The sequence below is a fragment of the Triturus cristatus genome, chromosome 2_1 (assembly GCF_964204655.1).
Source record: "Triturus cristatus chromosome 2_1, aTriCri1.1, whole genome shotgun sequence".
In the NCBI taxonomy this organism is placed as follows: Eukaryota; Metazoa; Chordata; class Amphibia; order Caudata; family Salamandridae; genus Triturus; species Triturus cristatus.
In genome coordinates this window covers 307549746-307565794 of record NC_140581.1, presented here as the reverse complement: position 1 = coordinate 307565794, position 16049 = coordinate 307549746, and positions in this window count along the sequence as shown.

The following is a 16049-nucleotide window of genomic DNA, read 5'->3' as shown; positions in this document are numbered from 1 at the left end:
GTCCGTGGATCCAGAATTGTGGCACAAATGTAATGTTTTTGTGACAAAATCTTATTTTGCACCCTTGTATTGTCAGCTAAACAACGGGCTAAGCTCTCCACCAACTCATATGCTTCTTTTTTTCCTCTACACCTTTGTATGCTTCAGACACCTCCTTCAGCTGATGCTCTAGTATTTGCAACAATGGGATAGCTTGGCCCATAGTACAGTCCTCCTTGCTGACTTCACGTGTGAAGACCTCAAAAGGAAGAAGCATCTCAGTCAGGCATTTAACTAGGCACCATTGGTCCATCTGAAGGGTCATGCCTTTCACAGTAGCATCCCCTCTTCGCATGACATATTCATTGATTGGCCTGTAGTGCTCAAACAGACGGTCAAGCATGCAATAAGTTGAATTCCAACGTGTTGCCATCTCCTGGATGAGTGTTTTGACTGGCATTCTATAGTCACGTTGAATGATCCTCAGCTGCTTCCGAGCTTTAAAAGAATGGCTGAAATGAGTGCATATTCTTCGGTAAGTTGCTGACTATGGCTTCTTTTTTCGAAAGTCTTGAACTATAATGTTAATGCAGTGCGCCCAACATGGAACCCTGAAATAGGAACCAAGCTGCATGGCCTTAAGTACATTACTGCCATTATCTGTGGAAACAAAACCAATCTTAAGCCCTGTTGTGCGCAGCCATTCAAAAACCTTGCTGTGAAACTCTTCCAATATGTTTACAGCAGTATGAGATTTCTCCATGGCGAACATGGATACAGTTGCATGTTTCCAAGTAGCTTTACAAATCTCAGCTGTGTCAACAGCACCTACTTCAGATAGCTTATCTCTAACTAGGCCTGGGCGGTAAATTCCGTTCCGCTCGCGGAATTTGCGGAATTTGGGTAATTTCGCGTTCCGCGGAGAACGCGAAATTGCCCAAAAATCTGCGTTCCGCGACTTCGCGAAATTTTTTGCTTGTTCGCGTTCTGAATATGCGTGTTCGCGAGATATTTCACCCCGAGCACGCAAACAGCAATCGCAAACAGGAAAAAAGTATCGCGAACAAGCAATTCCGCGTGTTCGCGGAATTTCTGCGTGTTCGCGGAGATTTTTTACCGTTTCGCGGAGATTTGCGTAACGCAATTCCGCAAATTCCGCCCACCCCTATCTCTAACCCCCACAAAAGAGACCCAGTGATGCACATGTAATCAGTGGCTTGGCAACTGGTCCACATGTCTGTTGTCAGGTGGATATTGTGAACAGCACTCTGCTGCAAAGCTTGCCCAACCAATTCCAGCACATCGTGATGTAGTGCTGGAACAGCAACTCTTGCGAAATAGGAACGGCTGGGAACCTTCCATTTAGGGCAGATGGTTGACACAAATTCAAGGAAACCCACCCTTTCCACAAATGAAAAAGGGAGAAGGTCCAGCGCTAACATTTTAGCCAGGTTCGCATTGTACAACTGTGCTGTTGGGTGGTTGCGTTGGTACTGCCCCTCCAACCTAAGCATGCTGTCAATGGTAGGCTGGATTATTTTACTTTCTGGTGCAGTTGTTTTCTTTAACCCAGTTAGGCTCAACGACGCACTTTGTTTCATTGCAGTACTACTCGGTCGCCTTGGTGTCTTAGCCTGACTCTGACTCTTACTGCGGTGCCACTGAGATGTTGCTGAGGATGTGTGCATGAACCACTACACTACTGGGGACAGGGCTAGAAATGTCTCCCTCTTGTTCACCTTCCACCGCGATAATATCGGCCCCTGATTCTTCATGCCCAACAACAATGGGTTGAGTTTTACTTTGTTCTAAGCGAAGTAGGTAAGCCTCCCACACGATAGTGTGGTGTATTTTGAGATGGCTTGTTTGGCCTTCGGTACCATAGTTTGTACCAAGCTTACACCGCCTAACAGCATGTCGACAAATTGAGCATATAGCAATGTTCTCTTCCTTACTGCTAACCAAAAAGAAGTCCCAAACTGGGGAGGAGAACTTTCTGGTGCTGCTGGATATGCCACTTTCAATACCAGATGAACTGGAGGGTGTGCTTTGAATGTGACTCTGTGCAGCTACACTGTGACTTCTACCACTACCTACTGAGGTGGTGATTGAGCTGGATGTAGGTCCCTGCCTTTCCTTTGCAAATGAAAATATGGAAGCTGGAGGTCGACCTGTGTTGGTGGTATCCGTGCTACATCCCTTGCAGCCATTTTGGATAGGGTGATAATGTTGGTCTCCATCTCCTTTGGGCCGGGAGTGATGTGAATGATGACTGGCTCATCATCATCATCATCCCCCTCTTGTACATCTACCTCCATAACTCTAAGGCTTTCTGGAACCTTCCTTTTCACTAGCCTTGTCTTGTGGCGTGCATCACTCTCAGATTGAGCTGGTGGTTTCAAAGTGGCATCAAGATCATCAGAAGCGGGACTTGAAGAAGAAGATGATCTACTAACCTCCTTTTCCTTGCTGGGGGTCTGGAAGACAATGGATCTTCTGAAACAGTGGTTTGCTCCAATTTGTCTGCAGGAAGCTCGATTTCCTGAAATGCCCCTACTTCAGGAGGAACAACTACTATTGTGGGCTGTTGTTGTGGCTGTTCTTGTGGCTGCTGCTGTTCTTGTGGCGGCTGCTGTTCTTACGGCTGCTGCTGTTCTTGAGGCTGTTCTTTGGGCTGCTGCACACTTATCTGCTGAGTTTCCGCCTGCGTTGATTGTGTACTACTTTGCAATAATGACATTTAAACATCGCTGCTCGTTAGTAGACTGGCTACCTCTGCGACACTCATGGGCTTGGCCCTAGGTTGGTAGGGTTGGCCCGCTGGTGTGGAGGTGCTGCTCCCAGCTTGGTTCCCGGACAACGCTGCTGCAGGCGTAATTTTTTTGGTCTCAAAAAACACATTTGCCGGCACACCAGTCGTGGTTAGTGCCTCTTCCTTTTTCTGTTCCTTCTTCTTCTCACCGGCAACTTTCTTGGTACTCGAGGACCTGGTACCTTTCTTTGGGGCCATCTTCTTCAGATTTCAGACAGGACGCGGGTGCACAAGTTGCAGAGATGTCTGGGGTCACACGTGAGCATGATGTGGTGCACAGCAGGACTTCTGTCTGGCAGTACAACGGATGATGTTGATAGTTACCTCCTCTGTCTTTTTGTGCACCTAAAAGCAAATAAGCCAGGAGAAGAACATCAGTGAAATGTTGCATTTGTTGTTGTGGTTCAATTACTACTAGTACAAACAAACAAATAAAAGATATAGTGTAGCCCCTTGTGAGACTTTGGCAACAAGTGCTATGGTATACTACTTACTGTGTACAGTGTACACACTACACTCTCAGGAAGGATAGGAAAGAATAAGAACAACAACCAAAATACAAATGTAATGGAAGGGAGCTGCTGCTGGCAAAGGGGATGGATGGAAGCAGTAAGCCAATAGGAAAACCATGCAGGCCTATATGGCAAAACAGCACACTAATAATAACTCCCACCAGAAAAGGCCACTAGCCACATGGACACTCACAAATCACAAGCAACAAGCAGAAGGCCTGGGAAACAATGAACTGACAAAAGGCCTATAAAAGAAGCCAGGCAAAAGAAGCATGCTAAACCACACTGCTTTGCCTTTTTAATGCAATAAAATGCAAAAACGAAAATCCACAGGGCAAAACAAGGTCTGCAGGGTGCACACCAACACACCAGGCACACACAACGGAATTTCTTTAACACACACCCAAAAACAGAAATACCGCCGAAAAAACACATTTTCCAACTCAATCCATGCCATCCATTCCCTAAATGATGTTTAAATTCAACAGAACACACAGAAACACTTGTTTAAGGCACCTGTGGCTACCTGCTCTGAGCCTACTGGATGAAAGCAGGCCCGTGAGCAGACAAGGCCACACAAGCTTGCAGGCCTAGGCTTCAAAATGGCCACCAGCCACATGGCCAGGCCCACCCAACTACAAGAAACAGAAGACAGACAATGCAGGCCTGTTGAAAAAACACACTGCCTGCCTTCAAAATGGCCGCCAGCCTCATGGCCAGGCCCACAACAAGAAGCCTAGGCCACAAAGGAATACCATGCAGGCCTATATATGGCAAAAGCAGCACACTCATAACTCCCATCAGAAAAGGTCACCAGCCACATGGACACTCACAAATCACAAACAACAAGCAGGATGCCTGGGAAACAATGAACTGACAAAATGCCTATAAAAGAAGCCAGGCAAAAGATGCATGCTAAACCACACTGCTTTGCCTTTTTAATGCAATAAAATGCAAAAACGAAACTCCACAGGGCAAAACAAGGTCTGCAGGGTGCACACCAACACACCAGGCGCACACAACAAAGGCATTTCTTTAACACACACCCAAAAACAGAAATACATTTACCAACTCAGTCCAATGCCATCCATGCCCTAAATGATGTTTGAAAAACATTCAACACAGCCCAAAGGAATAGTTGCTTCATCATGCACCCACCCATGACTAGCTCTGGGCCTACTGGCTACCCCCAACAATTTAAAAAAAAGAATGATAAGTACAAACATTGTAGTTGCAGCAACTGCAATGCCCCCAATCAAACAGACACAACACCAACTTACTTGTAAAATATCAAATTCAAAAGTCCTCAAATCCAATGATAATGATGCAGCAGACACAAAGAGTGATCCTTCCAGCTCAAAATCCAAAGGCAGAATGAACAGGAGATGGACAAAGCACTGGGAGGAACCTGCTGGACAGGAACAGGAAGTTGGAGACTTTGTGGCACATCCTCCCTCTCCCCCCCCCCAAATTTTTTTTTAAAAAAAAGGACTCCTTGCACAAATCTCATACACGATCTCATGCTCTCTGTCACGGTGGAGATTGACTTGTTCGCGACCTCACGCTCTCTCTCGCGGTGGAAAATGACGTGTTCGCGATCTCAGACTCTCGCGGTGTCTGATGGCGAGGCGAATGACGTGATCGCGATCGCGAACTCTCGTGGAGCACGCGAACGGATTGGAAAACTCGTCGGCGAACGCTGGGATCCCGGTACGGCGATCGCGCATTTTCAAAGCGCGAACATGAAAAAAATCTTCGCAACACTGCAAATCGCGGAAATTTGGGCATTTTCGCGTTCTCCGCGGAACGCGAAAATGTCAAAATATCGCAAATTCCGCGAGCGGAACGGAATTTGATGACCACCCTTAGTTTAAGTAAGAAGGGCTACTCCGAGCAGACAGGGAGGAAGCATATCAAGAATTTGACGTTGCCACCGCCTCAGCACAGGTCAACGGACAATGCTTTAGGACCATCCAATCCCATGGGTGGGGGAGCTCCTGGCACAGGGTTTTTTGCATCCTCACACACACCTGTTCACTTTGTCCAGTCCCCACACATACCTCTAGCGGCCCGAGAACTTCTATGGAGAACCAAAGAAGTTTGGGATCTTCATTAGTCAGTGCCGGCTGCACTTATTGTGCAAACCAACTATATTCCATGAAGACCAGACGGAAACCACCTTCATCATGTCTTACTTGGGTGGGAACACTGCTAGTTGGTCGTTTCCACTAATAGAGCGAGACAACCCCGGTGCTATTCAACTTCACCGAATTTTGCATGGAGATGCGTAAATTGTTCGACAGAAAGTCACATCTGTGAACGTCAGATCGAGAGCTTCTCACCCTCACACAAGGTACTCAGGATCTCCTCACCTACATCACCACATTCAAACGACTTGTGGTGGAAACAGACTGGCCCCAGGACAAAAGAACCACCTTGTTTTATCAAGGGCTTTGTGGCTTCGTGGAGAGCTGAAGGACATTCTTGCCCAGTTGATCCATCTGCCACACACATGCAAGGAGCTAATTGAGCTTACTGTACAGCTGGACCATCGGATGCAGGATCAAAAGAGCGATACAAATAGAGGAGATTTCAAATGCTTCATTCCCCGTGGTCGTACTACATTCAAGAAAAGGAGCCCCAACCCCAGATGCAACGGAATCTATGCAGATAGGCAGTATGCAAGGACCTCTTACCACAGAAGAGAGGGAGAAGAGACAGAAGCAACGTTTTTGTCTCCATTGTGGAAACGGAGGTCATTTCATCAGGGAATGCAAGGCCCGAACGAGACCTCCGGACAAGATGCCTCCATCCAAAACCCAAACTGTGGCACAGGGGCTTTGGAATCAAGGAGAAGAGTCGCCAAACTGATTGCCCCGAGCAAATGTGGGACCCCTATTTCGGGACATCCGGATGGAGAAGTGTCTCCCGTAATCGCCAACACCCTACAACATTCCGTTCCACATCTCAATTTTTGTGTGTCTTTGTGGTTGGAGGAAGGAGTCTTGAAACAGGTACCTGCTTTAGTGGATTCCTGGGCCACAGGTAACTTCATTGACAGAACGTACGCAAAGAATATAGGCGTGCCCTGTTAGAAGAAACTCGTACCTGAACCTGTGAAGGCTGTAGATGGAACAGCGTTGATGTCTTGCCCTGTTAGATATCATACCCAACCTATTGTCATGCAATTTGGACAAGTCCATTATGAAAGCATCCAGTTCGATTTGATTGATGCACCACATTTCCGTTTGATTCTAGGGATGCCCTGGTTGACGCTTCACAATCCTATGATAGGATGGGCCAGCCGGTCAGTGGTGATGAATTCTCCTTACTGCGGGGAGCAGTGTACGAAGAAACAAGCTTTAGCGAGAGGACCTGTGGAAACTCAAGCCCTGCTGTTATCCAGGGGATGTGATGGTCATATACTGGGCTGTGTGTCCTCGGTACCCTCTGAGTATCAACATTACAGTACAGTCTTTAACAAGATCAAAGCGAGCCACCTCCCACCTCATAGGGAATACTATTGCAGGATAGACTTGGTTCCTGGAGCAACTATTCCTCGCAGTCGTATCTCTGCACTGACTCAACCAGAAACCCAACATCTGAGGGAATATCTGGATGAAAATCTGGCCAATGGGTTCATACGCCCTTCGTCATCACATGCTTCCTCTCCTCTCTTTTTCATCCCCAAGAAAGAAGTTGATTTACGAACGTGCATTGACTACAGGGCCATCAATAGAGACACAATAAAGGACCGGTACCCCCTACCCTGATGCCGGTGTGGCTGCACCAACTGAAGGGGTTCACCATTTTCAGCAACTTGATCTCCGGGGCGCCTATCACCTTGTTAGGATGAAGCAGGAGGACGAGTTGAAGATGGCCTTCCGAACAAAGTTTGGGCGCTTTGAGTACCAAGGGCCATATGTAGGTAATTTCTATTTACCGATTCCTAAATACTGAATTTTACCGATTCGGTATTTAAGTATCGGTAAATAGAATGTAGGTAAACAATGGGTACATTTTACCGATTCGGTAATATTCATTATTACCGATTTGGTATTTACTGAATCGGTAATAAGGAATACCTTCCCATTCATTCCTATGGGCCTGGAGGGAAGCCATTCACTATTACTGAGCCTATGTAGATTCTATCTCCCTATGTATATGACTTGATTTTCGCATGGTCCCAAGTTGCTTAGGAATGTTACTCTAGTGACCGCTCAGCCCTCCACAGGGCTTGGTCGCCCCACTCACTGCTGCCGCTCCTGCCTGCCTTTGCCGCCTCCTGCCTGCAGATTCCTTCGCTCGCTGCCCGCTGCTCCTGGGAATTTCCCGCTGCTCCTGGGAATTTCCCGCTGCCCGCTGCTTCTTGGAATTTCCCGCCGCTGCCTCCCTGCGGCCCCGCCCCCCTGTGATTCCATTCGCCGCCACGCTCCCGCCACCCAGCTGCTCCTCCCTCCCGGCTCCTTACTTATGACGCCCCCAGAGCGACCGCGCAGCGGACGCGCGCAGCGGGAGCGCCGATTGAGCGCCGAAGGTGCGCCAAAGGTAAGCCCGTCTGCGCTCATCCGCGCCTGGACCGCGCCCAGCGCCAGACCCCCTGGTCCTCACCCTCGCCAGCACACCCTGCACATCTACGACACCAAAACCCTCCACGCACTCAACGCCGGCCGAAACACCGCCTGCTACCGAGCCACCCCGAGACGCACCCACGGACCCTTCACCTGCCTGACCTGCCGCTTCACCGGCCTCCGACCCAACACCGCACCTGCTAAACCGAGCCCCAGCAACAAACACCTGATGTGCATCCTGCTCAACACCCGGTCCGTTCACAGGCATGCCGTCGAACTGTGGAAATATGGATTTTTATGATCAGTTATGTCCCCTATCTTGGACCCCAACGGTTTCATGTATAAATCACAAGTACATGTATGTTCCCTCCAGTTCCAGTTATGAAGACGCAAACAATTGTGCGTCCACCGTCAACATGTCCTCTTTCAGATCCGCCATGAATGGGCCGGATATTCTATTTCTAAGTATGAAAGGCCACCGGCTTTATATGGTTCATTTATCCCATTTTTCAGTCCAGGCGAGTAGGCCCTGATTCTGCCATCAAGCCTTTTCCTGCCTTCTGCCTCTGAAAGCTCCAGTCTGAGCTCGCATCTGTATCCATGAACTTTGTCCTATTCCCTGCGCGGCTAACGGTGCCTGACTCCAGCCTGTTGCCTGCCAAAAACTGTATTTCACCTTGTGATTATCTGCTCCGCTCCCTACCCAATGCATTCCTGTCTAGTAGTTTAAGTAAACATTCTTCCAGCTATCGAGCAAAGGGCCCGGCTTCTCTGTCTTTATGCAAGTAATTCATAGCCCTGTTACTATGGAAGATTTCTGCCCTCGCATCTAGTGTAGACACTTAGACGCTTGTACACGCACTCACAGTCAGTATAGAATAGATTTTGTTCGAGAGACCTTTCTTTTTGGATAACATAGTTCTTTAAACATAGGATGTTAGATATGATTTGGGATTAGGTTGACATAACCCCAGACTTTTGTCTCCACATGTAGAGCTAAATGTCAAGTCCCTTTCTCCCTCTAGTTGCACGTCTATCACACGTCATGCGACTGCGCACGCATCTCTGCCAAATATTTCTGCTGACATTGCAGGATTCTCCAGGTATCCACCCACACATGACAAATTACCCATTATCATCAAGTGGACGCCCACATGGACGCCCACCTTCACGCCTACTTACACGCCCACATGCTCTTATCTCATTCTCTCTTGCTCTTTTGCTTACGTACAATTGAGAAATGTATATATACTGTACTCTGTGAATAATGTTTTGAGAATATTGAGAATACTTTTGAGCCCCTTTCCAGATCCAATTTTGGTGATGGAAATATTCTCCCTTTGACTCGAGTTATTGGAATAAAGCCCTTTTAGAACCTGATACCACAGACTCAGCCTCTTGCTTTATGCATGATCCTATTGATATTCTGAAATACATAGAGCGTAATATTTTATTTACCACAGAACTCTGGAACCTCCTCGACTCGACAGCACCAGACATCGCCTTCCTGACGGAAACCTGGATGAACGCCTCCTCAGCGCCCGACGCCGCCATCGCCGTCCCAGAAGGCTACAAAATCACCAGGAAGGACCGCGTCAACCAGACAGGAGGAGGCATCGCCATCATCCACAAGAACACCATCCGCATCACAACCAACTCCGATGACACCTTCACCTCCGCCGAACACCTCCACTTCCAGATACACACCGACCCCAAGACCACGCTCAGAGGCACCCTCGTCTACAGACCACCGGGACCACGCACACAGTTCAGCGAAGACATCACAGACTTCGTCAGCCCGCACGCCATCAATTCCACCGACTACATCCTCCTGGGGGACCTCAACTTCCACCTGGAGGACAACAAGGACCGCAACACCACTGCTCTGCTGGACAACCTGGCCAACCTCGGACTCAAGCAACTGGTAACCACCCCCACCCACTACGCCGGCCACACGATTGACCCAGTCTTCTCATCCAGCAAATACGTCACCTTCAGCCACTCCACCAATCTCCAGTGGACTGACCACAGCTGCGTCCACTTCAGCTTCAGTAAAACGACGACCCACCACCACCCTCAACAAGCCCCCCGCAGGAGCTGGAACAAGATCACCGGCGACCAGCTCACCACCTTCCTCAGCCAGAACTCCCCCACCAGCTCAACGGACCCCAACAAAGCCGCCAACAACCTCACACAGTGGATCACCAACTGCGCAGACGCCCTCGCACCACTGAAGAAGAACCCCCCCCAGCAGACGTGGCAGCAAGAAAGCCTCCTGGTTCACCGACGAGCTCATTACCTCCAAGAAGAACTGCAGCTCCCTGGAGAACACCTGGCGCACCAACCAGACCACAGACAACATGACGGCCCTCAAACACGCCACCCGCAAACACCACCAACTGATCCGCGCCACAAAGAAGACAGCCTTCAAGGAACGACTGGACAACAACACCCACAACAGCAAGGAACTCTTCAGCATCGTCAAAGAGCTCTCCAACCCCGACGCTGGAAACAATGACATCACTCCCTCGCAAGACCTCTGCGACTCCCTCGCAGCCTTCTTCCACGACAAGATCGCCAACATTCACAACAGCTTCGGCCCACCAACCACGAACCCCACCACCGAACCGATGCCCCCCACCGCCACCCTCCGCACCTGGATCCCAGTCAGCACCGAAGACACAACACGCACAATGAACACCATCCACTCCGGATCCCCTACGGACCCCTGCCCACACCACATCTTCAACACGGCCGACCACATCATCGCACCCCACCTCCGCGACATCATCAACGCCTCCTTCAACACCGCCACCTTCCCGGAGTGCTGGAAACACGCCGAGATCAGTGCCCTGCTGAAGAAACCAACTGCAGACCCCTCCGACCTCAAGAACTACTGCCCCATCTCGCTCCTCCCGTTTCCTGCCAAAGTCATCGAGAAGACCGTCAACAGACAGCTAGCCGCCTTCCTTGAGACCAACGGATCCCTCGACCACTCGCAATCCGGCTTCCGAGCCAACCACAGCACGGAGACCGCCCTCATCGCAGCCACAGACGACATCAGATCCCTAATGGACAACGGGGAAACTGCGGCCCTCATCCTCCTGGACCTCTCCGCAGCGTTCGACACTGTCTGCCACCGCACCCTGGTACAGCGCCTGAACAACACCGGCATCCAGGAGAAGGCCCTGGAGTGGATCACCTCATTCCTCGCCGGAAGAACCCAGAGAGTCCGCCTCCCCCCGTTCCGGTCAGCGGCCACCGAAGTCATCTGCGGCGTTCCACAAGGGTCATCGCTCAGCCCCACCCTCTTCAACGTCTACATGAGCCCCCTCGCAACCATCGCACGTCAACACAACCTCAAGATCATCACCTACGCCGACGACACCCAGCTGATCCTCTCCCTCACCAGCGACCCAGACGCCGCCAGAGCCAGCTTACACGAAGGGATGAAAGACGTCGCCGAATGGATGAAGAACAGCCGCCTGAAACTGAACTCAGACAAGACGTAGGTCCTCATCCTGGGATCATCACCCTCCGCCTGGGACGACTCCTGGTGGCCCCCCGCCCTGGGAGCCACCCCCAAGCCAACGGACCACGCCAGCAACCTAGGCTTCATCCTGGACTCCTCCCTCTCGATGACCAGACAAGTCAACGCCGTCTCGTCTTCATGCTTCAAAACCCTGCGCATGCTTCGAAAGATCTTCTGGTGGATCCCCACCGAGACCAGGAAGACAGTCACCCAGGCCCTCGTCACCAGTCGGCTGGACTACGGGAACGCCCTCTACGCCGGCACCGCCGCCAAACTCCAGAAGAAACTCCAACGGATCCAGAACGCCTCAGCACGACTCATCCTGGACATCCCCCGACACAGCCACATCTCCAGACACCTGAGAGACCTGCACTGGCTCCCCGTCAACAAAAGAATCACGTTCCGACTCCTCACCCACGCACACAAGGCCCTCCATGACCTGGGCCCCAAGTTCCTCAACAGCCGCCTGACCTTCCACAAGCCCACCCGCCAGCTCCGCTCCGCCAGCCTCGCTCTCGCCACCATCCTCCGCATCCGCAGAGCCACCGCCGGAGGAAGATCCTTCTCCTACCCGGCAGCCAAGACATGGAACTCCCTCCCCATCCACCTCCGGACAACACAAGACCATCTCGCCTTCAGGAAGCAACTCAAGACCTGGCTGTTCGAGCAGTAGCGTTCCCCCCCACCCCCCCAGCGCCTTGAGACCATCCGGGTGAGCAGTGCGCTATACAAATGCCTATGATTGATTGATTGATAGTAAGAATTGTTTCCCAATCCTAGGAACTTCTAGAATTTTCAGGGGTACTTCATTTTTGCAATTATCCACAAAGAATCAACAGATGAAGGGAACCAACAGGCTGAAGGCTAAATACGTAGGGCCATATCCCATCTTGCAGATAATTAATCCGGTAGACATGAAATTGGAACTACCGATGAAATGGAGAATTCATCTTGTTTTCCATATATTACTTCTACGTCCTTACCCGCCTCACACACAACTGCTTAGCTGTCCAGAACCTGTTATAGTGCTGAACCTGTTATAGTGGATGGGGAGGTGGAGTACGATGTACAGAACATACTGGACTCCAAGAGATCCAGAGAGTGGGTCTACTATCTTGTAGAATGGAAGGGTTATGGTTCAGAAGAACGCACATGGGAACATGTGCACAACCTACACTGTCCCCACCTCCTCCGACGGTTTCACACATGTCACCCTACTAAACCTGGCAGTCTGCCGAGACGGAGGCTGTTGCAGAGGGGTACTGTCATGACCCCGTGGTGCAGTGTGTTTGTGGGTAGGAAAAGAGTGTGAATGACTACAAGGCCCAGCATGCAACTGTGCCAATAGCCGTGTCTTGCCCGGGAGGCTGAGCAGCAATATATGGCCTTCCTCTAGGGAGATCCGGTGCTTGTCAATCGCCTCTGCTGGATCTGTATTTGGAGGTTAGTGCATACTATTCCGATTCTGACAAAGCCACAGTGGCCACTGACATTTGTCAGTGACAAGACACAGGCCTTTTGCCACTTAGGTCTCTCCAACCTCTGTGGCATCAGAGAGTAAGGGGGCAGTAGCCCCTGCTGCCTGGCACCCTTTGTCCACTGTCCCTCCCTCCCACCAGGTATCCTGACACTGGCCCACTAGCCCATGAGCAGTACCGACGCCTGCAGAGGGGACTAGGGTGGGCTCTCCTACACCCGGTCCTCCTCCCTGGGGGCTCTGCAACCAACCACCTGGAGCAGTACCACCAGATTCCAGAATTGCCAGGGCACATGTGGCAGGTGTCCTGCACAATTCGCCCACCAGTTCAGGTGTACTATCCTGCAACTGGTATCCCAGCCTGAGGTCCATACCCTTTAGCTGGGCAGGGATGAGGCTGCCCTCTCCCTGCCCTCCCCCCCACAGGGGCCCTGCACCCTCCCACCTGGAGTGGTGCACCAGAAGACAAACCGGCAGGGGCACTGTTAGCAGTCGCCCCTTCCTCCAGGTCAGGGGGGATACCCTGAACCTAGCCCTCCAACCCAGAATCTGCACTCTTAGGCTGGACCTGTGCTTAGTAACCCAGTAATTCCAGGGGAGTACACCCTCCTCCCCCAAGGGAAACACACTCCTCAGGAGTCGTGCAAGTCTACCTGTCCACCTGAGTGGCCTCACCAGGGTCAGTCCTGGGATGCTCTGACCTCAGAGCTGGCAACCACTAACCCACTGTCCTTCCACTGGGGGCTGTGTCCTCCCCTCCCCCCTCTTTCTGGACTCATGCACCCTACCTACTGGATAGGTGGTGCCAGACACCAGAACTGGTGGGACAATTGTTACAGCATCCCCCCCAGCTCACCTGGCACCTTGGGATCGCCCTCAGGGTAAGCCTCCTATTATAGACCAGGCACCCTTACTGGTGTTCCATCATGGAACCAACCGGGCCTTGCGACTGGATTTCGGGCACCGCAGGACACAGCCCACTCCCACACCTTCTCCTCTGAGACAGGGCATGGGACCCTACACCCCTTCCATTACTCTGGGACCTATCTGGGCTACTACAACTCTCCCCTTACTCACTTGGTTTGGGAAACCCTGAGCCACTTCCTTCAGGATCACCCGAGATGCTTCTTCGGGCTCTCTGGAATCCATCAAAAGGTCTGCCTAAGGTGTGAACTCCCTGGGGTCAGACAACTCACAATACACCAGGTGTTGGCATAGCTGTGGAAAACAGGGACTTAAAATATACTATCCAACAACTGAATCACACAGCCCTACACAGGTGTTAACCAAGCCACTCTTTGCCTCCCCATCCAGTGCCTCGCACAAGTACCCAACATAATTCTCCTGAGACTGGCAAGACAGTGCCTGACTGTCTCTGTCACTCAACCCACACTCTTCCTGGTGGTCTCCACACTCACATACCAGGATTTCTATCTTGGGGGAACCCCTCTCCCTGCACCTTTCATCTAGTCAGTAGAGCATCCATCCCACCCCTAGGAATATGATCCCCTGTGCCAGTTCCTGCGCACCACTGGGGCCACCTCATAAACCTGAACTCACTGGTGTATGTTAACCCACTCCTTCAAGTCAGGTGCCACATCTCTAGGTGTGTGTGCTTCTCCCTCAGCACTAGAGAACACCTCTTTACTGCCACCATCTGAGCTGGACTCTACCTTCAGCCCAGCCAAGCTCACTTACTGAGCTACACTCATTTCTTTTTCAGCTAAGGCTCGCTCTATCTCCTCACACTCCCAGTCTAGCTGCCTCAGCCTCCGGTCACGAGCACAAATCTTATTCCTCTCCTCACGAGCCAATCTTTCCCATAATGTTTCATCCTCAGGGCCACTGCCCTCTTTGTATTCTGGCTTGGGATCCCCCCATCAGATTCCTCCTCATAATCATCTGATAGTGTTGCTTCCCGGCGTAATACCTCATAGCTATGTAGGTCTGCCTCAAGAACCTGCCTTGTGGATGTCCTCTTCACAGGTAGCCCCCTCTCGTTGCAAAAGACTTTTAATTCCCTCATCTTGTAGATGTGCTGGTGCCAAAAGTTGATTTCCATTTTGGCAAGGCCTCACAGGTGCATCAACTAACCAGAGTTCCAACTACCAAATTCCAAAGGGAAACAGGGGAAAATATTATGTGGTTGCATAATGGTTTGCGCAATACTAGGAATGTACACCAATCACTGTATGTAAGGCACAAATGCAAGTCCTAATCCTCACCGCTGCCCACCAATGTTAGCAATGGGGGTCTCTAATTGACAATGGTTTGCACCATTGTCCAGGTAGGGACCCTTGCTTCTAGTCAGGGTAAGGGAGTTACACCCTTAGACAACCCCTGCTCACCCCATTGGTAGCTTAGTACAAGCATACAGGCTTATCTTAGAGGAAGTGTGTAAAGCCTTTGTGCACAAACACAGTAGCACAGTGAAGACACCACACCAGTTTAGAAAAATAGGAAACCTTAATTGAAACAAAACAAGACCAAAATGGCAAACATCCACCATACATATATCAAGATATCACCAAAAATAGGTTATTCAGAAAAATAAAGCTTGTAGCAACAAATATCTCCCCCTGGTGCACAGGAAACAGAGCGAGCAAAAGCTGTGATTCTCGACTCCTCGAGACTAAGGATTCTAGACTCCACCTGCCCTGCGAGGAAGAACAAAAGCTACAAAACCAGTTATAGGTACTATAGACCATAACCGTTCAGTGACTCAATCACTCACTGTGAAGAAGGGTAGGTGCATTATTTACCTGTGCATGTCATACAAATTCCTTGGTCCTGAAGAAAGCTCTCCGACCGCAAGCGGCACCAAAAGGGCTGAAACATGTCGACCATCCAGTGCTCACAGCAGGTGCTATAGAAAGAAGCCCTTCTAGAAACGCACCAATTTCCATTTTTAATCTTGGCCCATCTCCAACAGAATAAAAATTCATACTGGAGAGACGGAGGTAATTTCAACTTCACTTTTCTTTCATTTCTGATCACTACTGTAAAGTACCAGTTGGTCTCCCCTCCAGGTGAAGGAAAGCATACCACTAGTCCCTATGATGATACTTTCCACGTAATCAACAGGGCGGATAATCAAGATATACCGTTTATTCCTACTGTACGTGAATGAGGGTTTTTTATATGACGGTCAGTACCTGAGAACCTG